The sequence below is a fragment of the Neomonachus schauinslandi genome, chromosome 2 (assembly GCF_002201575.2).
Source record: "Neomonachus schauinslandi chromosome 2, ASM220157v2, whole genome shotgun sequence".
NCBI classification, from domain to species: Eukaryota; Metazoa; Chordata; class Mammalia; order Carnivora; family Phocidae; genus Neomonachus; species Neomonachus schauinslandi.
The window spans coordinates 73518443-73530181 of NC_058404.1; positions in this window are offsets into that span (position 1 = coordinate 73518443).

Sequence of the window (11739 nt, forward strand, 5' to 3'; positions counted from 1 at the left end):
CTTTAAAAGCTTCCTGAACATACATCCATGACCTCTCTACAGTACTTTAAAGTCTTCTGGCACCACTACCTGGGCTATAGGATTCCGACAATCCTTTCCATTTTCCTCTAAGTTGCTACTTGACTGTTTCTCATCTGATTCCACAAACTCAAGATAGACCCCCTTCCGACAAGGCACCTCTAGACTAGACTAGAAGAGAGATGCTCATGGATCAAGGCTAACACTCATTTTAAGCATTTCGAACAAGAGACCAGGGACCCTGTAAAAGGCAAAAAAGAGAAAAAGAAGATAAAAAAAAGAAAGGAGATAGTAAACCAAGGAATTAGGAATGAGAAGGGGGAAATATGTACAATGCATCAAAAACTAATGGAAAGCAGCAATCTGGAAGACACTGATGTATCTGAATGCTCCCTCTCCAGTCAAGTCAAAAGTCCCTTCCCATCTACTGGGAAGGAAAAGCCTCAGCTCTGAAGAGCAAGCAAATGCCAGACACGGCCTCTTCAGTCATATTTTTTTTTTTAAAGATTTTATTTATTTATTTGAGAGAGAGAATGAGAGAGAGCACATGAGAAGGGGGAGGGTCAGAGGGAGAAGCAGACCCCCTGCCGAGCAGGGAGCCCGATGCGGGACTCGATCCCGGGACTCCGGGATCATGACCTGAGCCGAAGGCAGTCGCTTAACCAACTGAGCCACCCAGGCGCCCCTGGCTTGCTTCTTTTTAATGACAACTACTACTATCCTCTCTATGGATTTTCCAATACTGTTCCCATCTTGGATGCAGCTATGAGCCAATGAGACATGCCTGGGCAGGGCAGGTAGGTTTTTGTGTGATTTTTCATTCTGTTTGGCATGATGGTTCAAATATATATGAAATATATATTTATTATTATTGAAATAATCATGTTGTATTCTTAATTACTTTTCCAACTATCAGATTTCTTTTACAGGCAGATGAAAACATGAATGTCCATCCATTACTGGAAGAAGAGAGCAGGTAATCAGAAGACACTGGATTTCTGCATTTCCTAAGATGATCCATGATCTGTTAATAAACTGATAAAAGGGGGCGCCTGGGTGGCTCAGTTGGTTAAGCGACTGCCTTCGGCTCAGGTCATGATCCTGGAGTCCCTGGATCGAGTCCCGCATCGGGCTCCCTGCTCAGCAGGGAGTCTGCTTCTCCCTCGGACCCTCCCCCCTCTCATGTACTCGCTCTCTCTCAGTCTCTCTCTCTCAAATAAATAAATAAAATCTTAAAAAAAATAAAAAATAAAAAATAAAAATAAACTGATAAAAGGCTGCAAGCAGGGGATCAGCTGAAACAGAAAAGTCAAAAAATCTGAAAACTACGTATCTACTATGCATGTAATTCCTCTTCCCTTTCCTAAATAACTTGAGAAGTGATTTGTTGTACAAGAGCAAATCTATAAAACTCTTTTGAGCAGCATTTCCTAAGTGCATGAAGGACAAAGGCTCTATCCATGTGCACACATCGGTGTATTGAAATTCATAGGGTTAAAAAGAATCTAATGTTATCTAGTAGCACCCTCCATTCCTCATTGTCTGTTCTCTCATCCAATGACAATTTGACAGGATTTTTTTACTTTCAACTCTTGTTTACTATCAGGTGTTCAATGTTCTTGATGAGGGAAGAGGGTCACCTTGAAAAACAAATGCAGGCATATGTATCCCTCATGCAGTTACTACCTCTGGATTATGATTGTGATTTTTGCCAATGAAACACACTGCAAGCTAATTCATTAACTCATCAAAGATTTACTGAGCACCAACTATTGCCATGAATTTATTCATTCAATAATATATTGAATGCTTTCCTGCACGTAGGCACTGTTCTATGTAGTGGATACAAAGTGATTCTCCTCCTTCAGCTTATATTTTGAATTAGGAATCATATTAGGCACTGGAGATAAGATGGATCCTGCCCAAAGGGAACTAACAATTCAATAAGGGGGAAAGGCATGTAAACAAATAATTCTAATACTCTGTGTTAAGAGGGAGATGTATACACGCCCAGGGATGGCACAGAGGAGAGAGTAGTTAACTCAATATAAAATAGAACGTTTGGTTCAGGTTGAGCTTAGGATCAGGGCAAAGATGCTTTCAAGTGAGCTGCACCAGAGTATCTTCTATTAGGACACAGTCTAAAAAATTCAGTATTTATAATCAGTTTTACATATTGACCAATCAAGTATGGTATTGTGCAATTATCATGCTGAAGGTATTATTCTAGATACTACCAATAAACCTAGCATAAGATCCATTGCTTTTATAATCCATAAAATTCCCAAATTCTCAATTACAAAACAATGGATCAACATTTAGCTCAGAAACAAATAGCAATTCAACATAAAATATTTTTAAAAGCAGCCCATGACTGTCCAGAGAGTGATGCAGATAGGTGGGTGCTAAAAAAAATTTCAATTACTAAAGATAGCAGCTAATACAAATGGTGCTAGAAGAACAAATCAAAGGACTCAAATGCCACAAGATGTCCCAGTACAGAGTAATAATAATCATTTATTGGGGTGCCTGGGTGGCTCAGTCGGTTAAAGTGACTGACTGACTCTTGGTTTTGGCTCACGTCATGATCTCAGGGTCCTGGGATCCAGTCCTGCATTAGCTCCAGGCTCAGTGGGGAGTCTTTTTCCCCTCTCTCTCCCTCTGCCCCCCCAACTCATGTGTGTTTTCTGTCTCTCTCTCTCAAATAGATAAATAAATCTTCTTTAAAAAATAATCACTTATTTAACAATCCAGGCATTCTGCTATGCTATGAAATAAGCAAAACACTAGAACTCAGTAACTGGGTCCTCAGTAGAAACACACCTAAAAACCTATGCAATTACTCATGCATAGTATGTGCTCTCATGTGCACCTACACACAAATGTAGCTCTGGCAGAAAATCTTCTAAAACTGCATAATTTAAGGGATATCAAACAAACCACTTAGCCAACTAGTAACTACACTACAAGTGGAAAACACCTTGGGGTAGCTTTTGAAATTCAGAGAGACCTAGGCAATTTGATTCCTTCTGCAAACCTGAGACTATTCCACTCTAAATAAGGAACTACTACTCTATAAACTATGCCTAAGCTCAATACACTATCATCTCCTGTCCATCCTCAATTCTGAAATATAATTCTCAGAGCTTGTTTCTGTGTAAGGAAACACCCACAGCAGGAAAGAGCACCAGTCTACAGCCAGTCCTAGTCCTATCCCCTACATAACCCTCTACTGCACCAGCTCCCCATGCTCTTCAGGTTCTTGAGCACAATGGGTTGCTCTAGCTGGTATAGGTGATCAGAGCCTGGGTGGTAGCAGCTCAGACAGATAGGAGGACGAGATAGAGCCATAAATACTATCTACTCCTTTCTTTTTTTTTTTTCCACCTCCAAGGAAGGACTCAAGCACCTCCAAGCTGCCCTCTCCTCACTAGGCTTCTCTAACAGCATCAGGCTTCCAATCTGCACAATCCTAGGGCTGAGAATTCGTTCAATTATTCAACAATCTTACACTGAGCAACCTACTGTGTGCCAGGTGCTATCTTAGGTGCTGAGGTTCCACTGATGATGAACACACTATGAGCACTCTGAAGAAGCTCACAGTCTAATGTGACACATATACATGTGACAGACAACACTAAGTGAGACCCAAATTTCTCCAGACCTTCCTGAACATAGTCTTTCTGAGCCCTGTGTGTTCTTCAGGGTACAAATAAGTTCACATTAAAATAATAGTAAAAATCAAAATGTCCAAGCCCAGAAAGTTTAACTGGAAAATTCCACCAAACATTTAAAGAATTGACACCAGTTTGACACAACTCCTTCCAGAAAATAGAAGAGGGGATGCTTCTCAACTCATTTTATGAGGCTAGTCTTGTCCTACACCAAAACTAGACCAAAAAAAGCATGAAAAAAGAAAACTATAGACCAATATTTCTCTTGAACTTAGATACAAAAATTCTCAACAAAATACAAATCAAATCCAACAATGTATTAAAAGAATAATACACTACAACCATGTTGGATTTCTTCAAGGTATGCAAGATCGGAAAGACATACCATGTTCATAGATTAGAAGACTCAACATTGTAAAGATGTTAATTCTCCTCAAATTGATCTACAGGTTTAATGGAATTCTTATTTCAAAATCTAAGCAAGCCTCTTCGTAAACACTGACAACATTATTCTAAAATCTATATTGAATGGTAAAGGCTCTAAGAGAGCCAGAATAATTTTGAAAAAGAATAAAGTGGGAGAAATCATCCTCCCAATGTTAAGGCTTACTGTTATACTATAGTAATCAAGACTGTGTGGTGGTGGTGAAGGAATAGACATATAGATCAATGAAACAGAGTAGAGAACTCAGAAATGAACCCATACAAATCTGCCCAATTGATTTTTTACAAAGATGTAAATGTAATACAACGTAGTAGGGATAGCATTTTCAACAAATGGTGCTAGAGCAAGTGGATATCCCACTGGCAAAAAAATAATAACCTAAACCCCACATTGTATACAAAAATTAACTCAAAATAGATCATGAACTTAAATATAAAGCATAAAACCATAAAATTTTTAGAAAATCAGAAGATAAACTTATTTTTTCAAGACCTAGTACTTGGCAAAGAGTTCTTAAATTTGGTACCAAAAGCATAATCCATAAAGGGAAAAACTGATAAAATAAGCCTCTTCAAAATTTAAAACTTTAAGTGTCCAAAAGATCTTGTTAAAAGTACATCAAATCATGACATCATACACTTCAATATCTTACAATTTGTCAATTCTACCTCAGTAAAGCTGAGGGGAAAAAAGAACCTGTTAATGGAATGAAATGACAAATTACAGATTAGAGAAAACACTTGCAAACCACATATTTAACAAACGATTTGAATCTAGAATATATAAAGAACTGTCAAAACTGAACAGTAAAAAATCACAATGACCTTAGAAAATGAGTAAAAGACATGAACAGACATTTGGTAGAAGAGGATATACATAAGGTTTTGATGAAGTCCACATGGGCATGGGAGGAGGGAGTGGTAGTCATGGCCCAGATGCTTGGCACCCAGGTCCTATGCAGCAAAGGAGACTTCCTTGTAGTATCTAATTCCATGGTGGGCAAAACATTGTGCTCAGGATGCCAATAAAGCAGGGGTTCCAAAAACAGGGAAAAGGGAGAAAAGCATTTGATTTTGATACATTTTTTAAGGCATTAAAATTGTTAACATAGGGGAAAACCAGGTCATTGTATACTTACTTACACCTTTTAAAATAAGAAGGAAAATTAGGAGGTGGTATGGGGAGGTCATAATACTCTTTTTTAGTCTTTTGTACTTTTCACAAGCTTAACACTCACTAGCTACTGAAATTGAGAGGGGAGAGGTTCTGAGTGTAGCATGGTCCCTATCAAATCTCCTGGCCTAATGCCATTAAACTCTTGTCCAATAAAGGATTAGAATGTGCAATCATCATCATCATCATCATCATCATCATCTAATGTGATGCAAGGCTAGAAAAGAAAAATTAACCTGAAAACCACCCCCAAACCAATAAAGTTACCCCCTGCCCAGAAGAGCTAGACCACCACCATAAATCCTGAACTTTTTGTGTTATGAGAAAGAGTTATCTTGGCAAAGGAGAAGGTGGGAGAGATGTGCAGAGAGGGGGCAAAGTGGAGAAACCGGAAATCCAACAGTAATAGAGACCCCAATGCCCCACTTTCAATTATAGATTGAACAAATACTGAGACGGTCAAGAAGGAACTAGATTTGAACAACACTAAAGCCAACTATACTTAACAGACATCTACAGAACATCCCACCAAACAACAGCAGAATACACATTTTTCTCAAGTTGTTCTATAAATGGCCCAAAGATGGCCCCTGTATATTGGCCCTTATGTCATTTACTTTTTCACAGCAAATTGGTACCATTAGCTCAAAGCCAAACTCAAATTCTTACATATCCAAAATCATCATATTTTTAGCCATTTAGAACTCGCATGCTTTGCATACCCTGCAAAACTGCACCAAATATCCACTAGCCATAGATAAGACAAACCTTGTAGTCATAAAAGACCCCAGACCCCTGTTGCCCTTTGGTGCTCTCTGACTCCGATTCTCCCCATCCTGCCACTGAATGACACCATCTAGACACATAAGCCCCCTCTCCATTCCCCTCTTCCCTGGCAGTTCCCTTTCCCTCTTCCCCTGTTAGCCTCCTGCTGGGAAGGACTTTCCCCTCTCCTGCAACCCCAGCAAAACATGGCCCTATAATATTACTGTGCAGTACTGCCATCTCACGTTCCTGTCTTTCCTTGATCAGCCCTAAAATCCTTAACCTCACCACACGAGTACACAGGGAACATTCTCCAGGACAGGCCATATGTTAGGCCATATAACAAGCCTCAATACATTTAAAAGGACCCAAATCATGCAAAGTATGTTCTCCAACAATAATGGAATAGAACTAGAAATAAATCACAGAAGGAAACCTGGGAAATTCACAAATATGCAAAAATTAAGCAACACCTTCCTAAATGTGTTTGAAATTTAGGTGAATGAAAACGAAAACTCAATGTACCAAAAAGGAATAGACGCGGCTAAAGGAACGCTCAGAGGGAAACAGCTGTAAATGCTCCAGTAAAAAAGGAGAAAGATTTCAAATCAATAATTTAACTTTCTGTCTTAAAAAACAAGAAGAACAAACTCAGCCCAAATACAGATTAGAGCAGAAATAAATAAAACTGAGCATAGCCAAACAATAGAGAAAATAAAAGTTGATTGTTTAAAAAGATCACCAAAATTGGGGCGCCTGCATGGCTCAGTCAGTTAAGCATCTGATTTTGGCTCAGGTTATGATCTCAGGGTCCTGGTATTGAGCCCCGCATCAGGTTCCGTGCTCACCTCAGTGGGGAGTCTCCTTCTCCCTCTGCCCCTCCCCCTGCTCATGCTCTTACACACACTCTCTCTCTCTTTCTCAAATAAATAAAATCTTTTTAAAAAAATCGCCAAAACTGACAAAAATTTAGCTAGACTGACCAAAATAAAAAAAGATCTAAATTACCAAAACCAGGAATGAAAGAGGGATATTACTACCAAACTCAGAGAAGTAAAAAGGATCATAAGGGAATACTATGAACAGTTTTATGCCAACAAGTTAGGCAACCTAAACAAAATTGGCAAATTCTTAGAAAGACACCAAATTCCAAAGCTGACTCAAGAGCAAATAGATAATCTAAATAGACCTGTAACAAGTAAAGTGATTGAATTATTAATCAAAAAATATCCCACAAAGAAAAGCTCCAGCCCAGAGGGTTTCACTGGTGAATTCTAACAAATATTTAAAAAATTAATATCAGTCATTCACAAACTTATCCAAAAAAAATAGAAGAGAAGGACACATTTCCCAAATCATTCTATGAGGCCAGTATTACCCTAATTACTACAACCAGACAACACAAGAAATCACAAGAAAAGACTACAGACCAATATACTTTATGAATACAGATGCAAAAATGCTCAACAATCCAGCAGCATATTAAAAGAATTATACACCATGACCAAGTGGGACTCATCCCAGGAATGCTGGCACAATTTAACATATGAAAATCAGTCTATGTAAAACACTACATTAATAGAACAAAGCACAAAAACCACATGATCATATCAATAGATACAGAAAAGTATTTGAGAAAGCCTAAGGAAAAAAGTGGTTGGGTTGGGGGGTGGGGAGTGAAGAAAGGAGGGAAGTGAAGGAGGGAGGAGGGGAGAATGGAGGAAAGGGGAAAAGGGAGGGAAGGAAACAGGAAAGGAGGGAATGGGAAGGTGGGGAAGGGAGAGGAGAGGAGAGACAGAAAGGGAGACAGAGCATAAGAATCCAGATTGGAAAGGAAGAAGTAAGCAACTACCTCTATTTATAGATGACATGATCCTATACATAGAAAATCCTAAGGAATCCACTAAAAAACTATTAGAACTAAAAAATGAGTTCAGCATGACTACAGGATCCAAGATCAACATACAAAATAAACTATTTCTATACTCTAGCATTGAACAAATTAAAAAATAAAATTAAGACAATGATTCCATTTAGAATTTAAAAAATAAAATACTTAGGAATAAATTTAACAGATGCAGTGTAAGATATGTACACTGAAAGTTACAAAACATCACTGAAAGAAGATAAGAACTAACTAAATTTTAAAAATCCCATGTTCATGAATTGGAAGACTTAATATTATTAATATGGCAATACTGGGGCACCTGGGTGGCTCAGTTGTTAAGCGTCTGCCTTCGGCTCAGGTCATGATCCCAGAGTCCTGGGATCGAGCCCTGCGTCAGGCTCCCTGCTCAGCGGGAAGTCTGCTTCTCCCTCTCCCACTCCCCCTGCTTGTGTTCCCTCTCTCACTGTGTCTCTCTCTGTCAAATAAATAAATAAATAAATAATCTAACCCAAAAAAAGGCAATATTACCCCCAAATTGGTTTATAGATTCAATACAATCCCTATCAATATTCCAGCTGTCTTTTTTGCAGAAATTGACAAGCTAACTCTAAAATTCTTATGAAAATACAAGGCACTAAAAATAGCTAAGATAATCTTGGGAAATAAAAACAAAGTTGGAAGATTTTCACTTCCCATTTTCAAAACTTAATACAAAGCTACAGTAATCAAAACAGTGTGGTACTAGCACAAGGATAGACAGACACACCAATCAAAGGAATAGAATTGAGAGTCCAGAAATAAACCATTATATTTATGCAATTGATTTATAACAAGGGTGGCCAAGATAACAACTCAATGGCGAAAGAGCAGTCTTTTCAACAAATGATGCCGGGACAACTAGATATCGACATACGAAAGAATGAAGTTGGACCTCTACCTCACACCACATACAAAAATTAACTCAAAATAGATTAAAGACCTCAATGTAAGAACTAAAACTATAAAACTCTTAGGAAAAAAAAAACATAGCAACAAATCTCTACTGCCTAAGATTAGGTGATGGTTTTTTTAGATATGATACCAAAAGCACACATACAAAAGAAAAAATAGATACATTTAGGACTTTTGTGCTTCAAAACATACCATCAAGAAATAAATAAAAAGAAAATCCACAGAATGGGAGGAAATCTTTGCAAATCATATAGCTGATAAAGAACTGGTATCCAGAATATACAAAGAACCCTTAAAACTCAACAATAAGAAGAATAGTGACCCAATTTTAAAATGGGCAAAGGATCTAGACATTTCTTCAAAGAAGATATACAAATGGCCAATAATCACGTGAAAAGATGTTCAACATTATTAGTCATTAGGGAATATAAATCAAAATCACAATGAGATACCACTTCACACCAACTAGAATGGCTACAATCAACTAGTCAGATAATGACAACTGTCAGTAAAGATGTGGAAAAACCAGAACCCTCATACATTGCTGGTGGGGTTGTAAAATGGTAGAGCTAATTTGGAAAACAGTTTGGCAGTGCCTCAAATCTTCAACATAGGGTTACCATATGACCCAGCAGCTGTACTCCTAAATATATACTCAAAGAGAATTGAGAACATATATCCACAAAAATATTTTTATATGAACTTCCACAGCAGCATTATTCATAATAGGCAAAAAAGTAGAAACAACCCAAAAGTCCATCAATTGATGAGGAGATGGACAAAATGTGGTATAACCATCTCAAAGAGTATTATTCAGTCATAATAAGGAATGAAGTACCAATACATAGTACAACATAGATCAACCCCGAAAACGTTACACTAAGGGAAAGAAGCCAGACACAAAGGCCACGTATTGTATGATTCCATTTATATGAAACATCTACAACAAGCAAATCTACACAAAGAAATAAGTGGTTGCTAGGGGATGAAGGAAGCAGGAAATGGGGAGTGACTACTAATGAATACGAGTTTCTTTTTGGGGGAATGAAAATGTTCTGGAATTAGATAGCAGTGGTAGTTGCATTGTTTTGTGAATATACTAAAAACCACTGAATCATACGCTTTGATTCATGCTGAATTGTATGGTATGTGAATTATATCTCAAGTCCCAAGGCTTAAGGTGACACATGAATGGGTTATAATTAAGACTTGAAGCCAAATTTGTTTGATTATAAATCCTGTTGTCTTAATTGCCAACTATATTCCTGCACCTCCTTCTTTTCTCACATTACAGGCTTTCTGGAAACGGTTACTCACTCCTCTAGAGTTCACCATTGTCAGACACCAAATCCCTCTTTCACCTTTTCTTCTCGAGTCAATTTGTCTCTAACTGTGGACAGCTCTGCCTGTGTGGCCTAGAGATGCCTCAAAAACAACCCACGTTGAACCAAATTTAACTTCACCTTCCACGACGCCATCTCCCTTTGATGAATCCTCTTACCAGTGGTGTTCTTCATGGGCTGGTGTCCCTTCCAGTCCTCAGGCCATTTAGAAAGCAAAGAGGATTAACCTACCCCAAGCCCAGTAAATGATCAGGTTTTTCATGCTTAAGTTACCAGCTCTGACTATTCTCTTTGATGATTCTTCACTTGAATGACATACTACCAAGAGATTTTTCATTTGCATTTCACTATTAATAAAGCCTTAAATGTATACTTCAAATATGAACATAATAGCAACTAAGGGGAAAAAATTAAGGCCCTCTCTCCCAAAAACTCTAGAGAGCTCGTAGTACAGACAGTACCCTAACTCAAGTCTCACAGTGAACTGAAACTACACAGTGTACTTCTCCATGTTTCTAACAGGATAAAACTTCTAGTTGTTCACTTAAAGTCATCCCGAAAACTGTGGCCACTTGGATGGATAGTTGTAAGATTCAGGAAAATCTTAAACTAGTAAAGTCTAGTTATTCCCTAAATTACCCTCTAACTACTGTATCCAGGATGACTTCTAAAATGTTTCTTCTCTTGAGACCCAGCAAAATGTGTTTAGTGTACAAATTAAACATATATAACTTTATGACAAAATATTAAATTTTCTTTTTTTTTTTTAAGATTTATTTATTTGGAGAGAGAAAGAGAGCACAAGCAGGCGGGGCAGAGGGAGAGGGAGAAAGAATCTTAAGCAGACCCTGCCTTGAGCACGGAGCCTGACACAGGGCTCTATCTTACAAACCTGAGATCACGACCTGAGCCAAAGCCAAGAGTCAGATGCTTAGCCGACCACGCCCCCCCAGGTGCCCCAAAATATTAAATTTTAAAAAGTCATTAGACAACATGCCCAGCACAAAATTTTTGTTTATAACCATTTGGTAACTTGGAATAATTGCAAAGAAAAAGTGAAATCAACAACAAACAACCCAAAACACAGATATTCCATTTTGCTGATATTCTAAAAAAAAGTAAATACGTGTTTTATTTCCATGCATGCACTATTTCAACTATTTATATAAAGTGTCAGGATTACTGCATTTATAGAATAAATTGGAAAAAGCAACTCACCTCCAACACTCTTGTGTGGTACATATTCTTAACAGTTATGTGGCTAGACACGAAAATTTATGTTCATTCAGTACAAGAATAAGGTAACAGGTAGAAGGGAGCAGACTCAGGCCTTACCCTTTACACTGCTTTCCTTCTCCCAACCACATCTCAGCATCTCTAAGTGTTGGCAAAAGTGGATCCCCGTTCTGATTAACAGTGACACATTATAAAATAAATAGTAGTAGATGCACATCTGGACTGCATGGAATTATATTAAGGGCA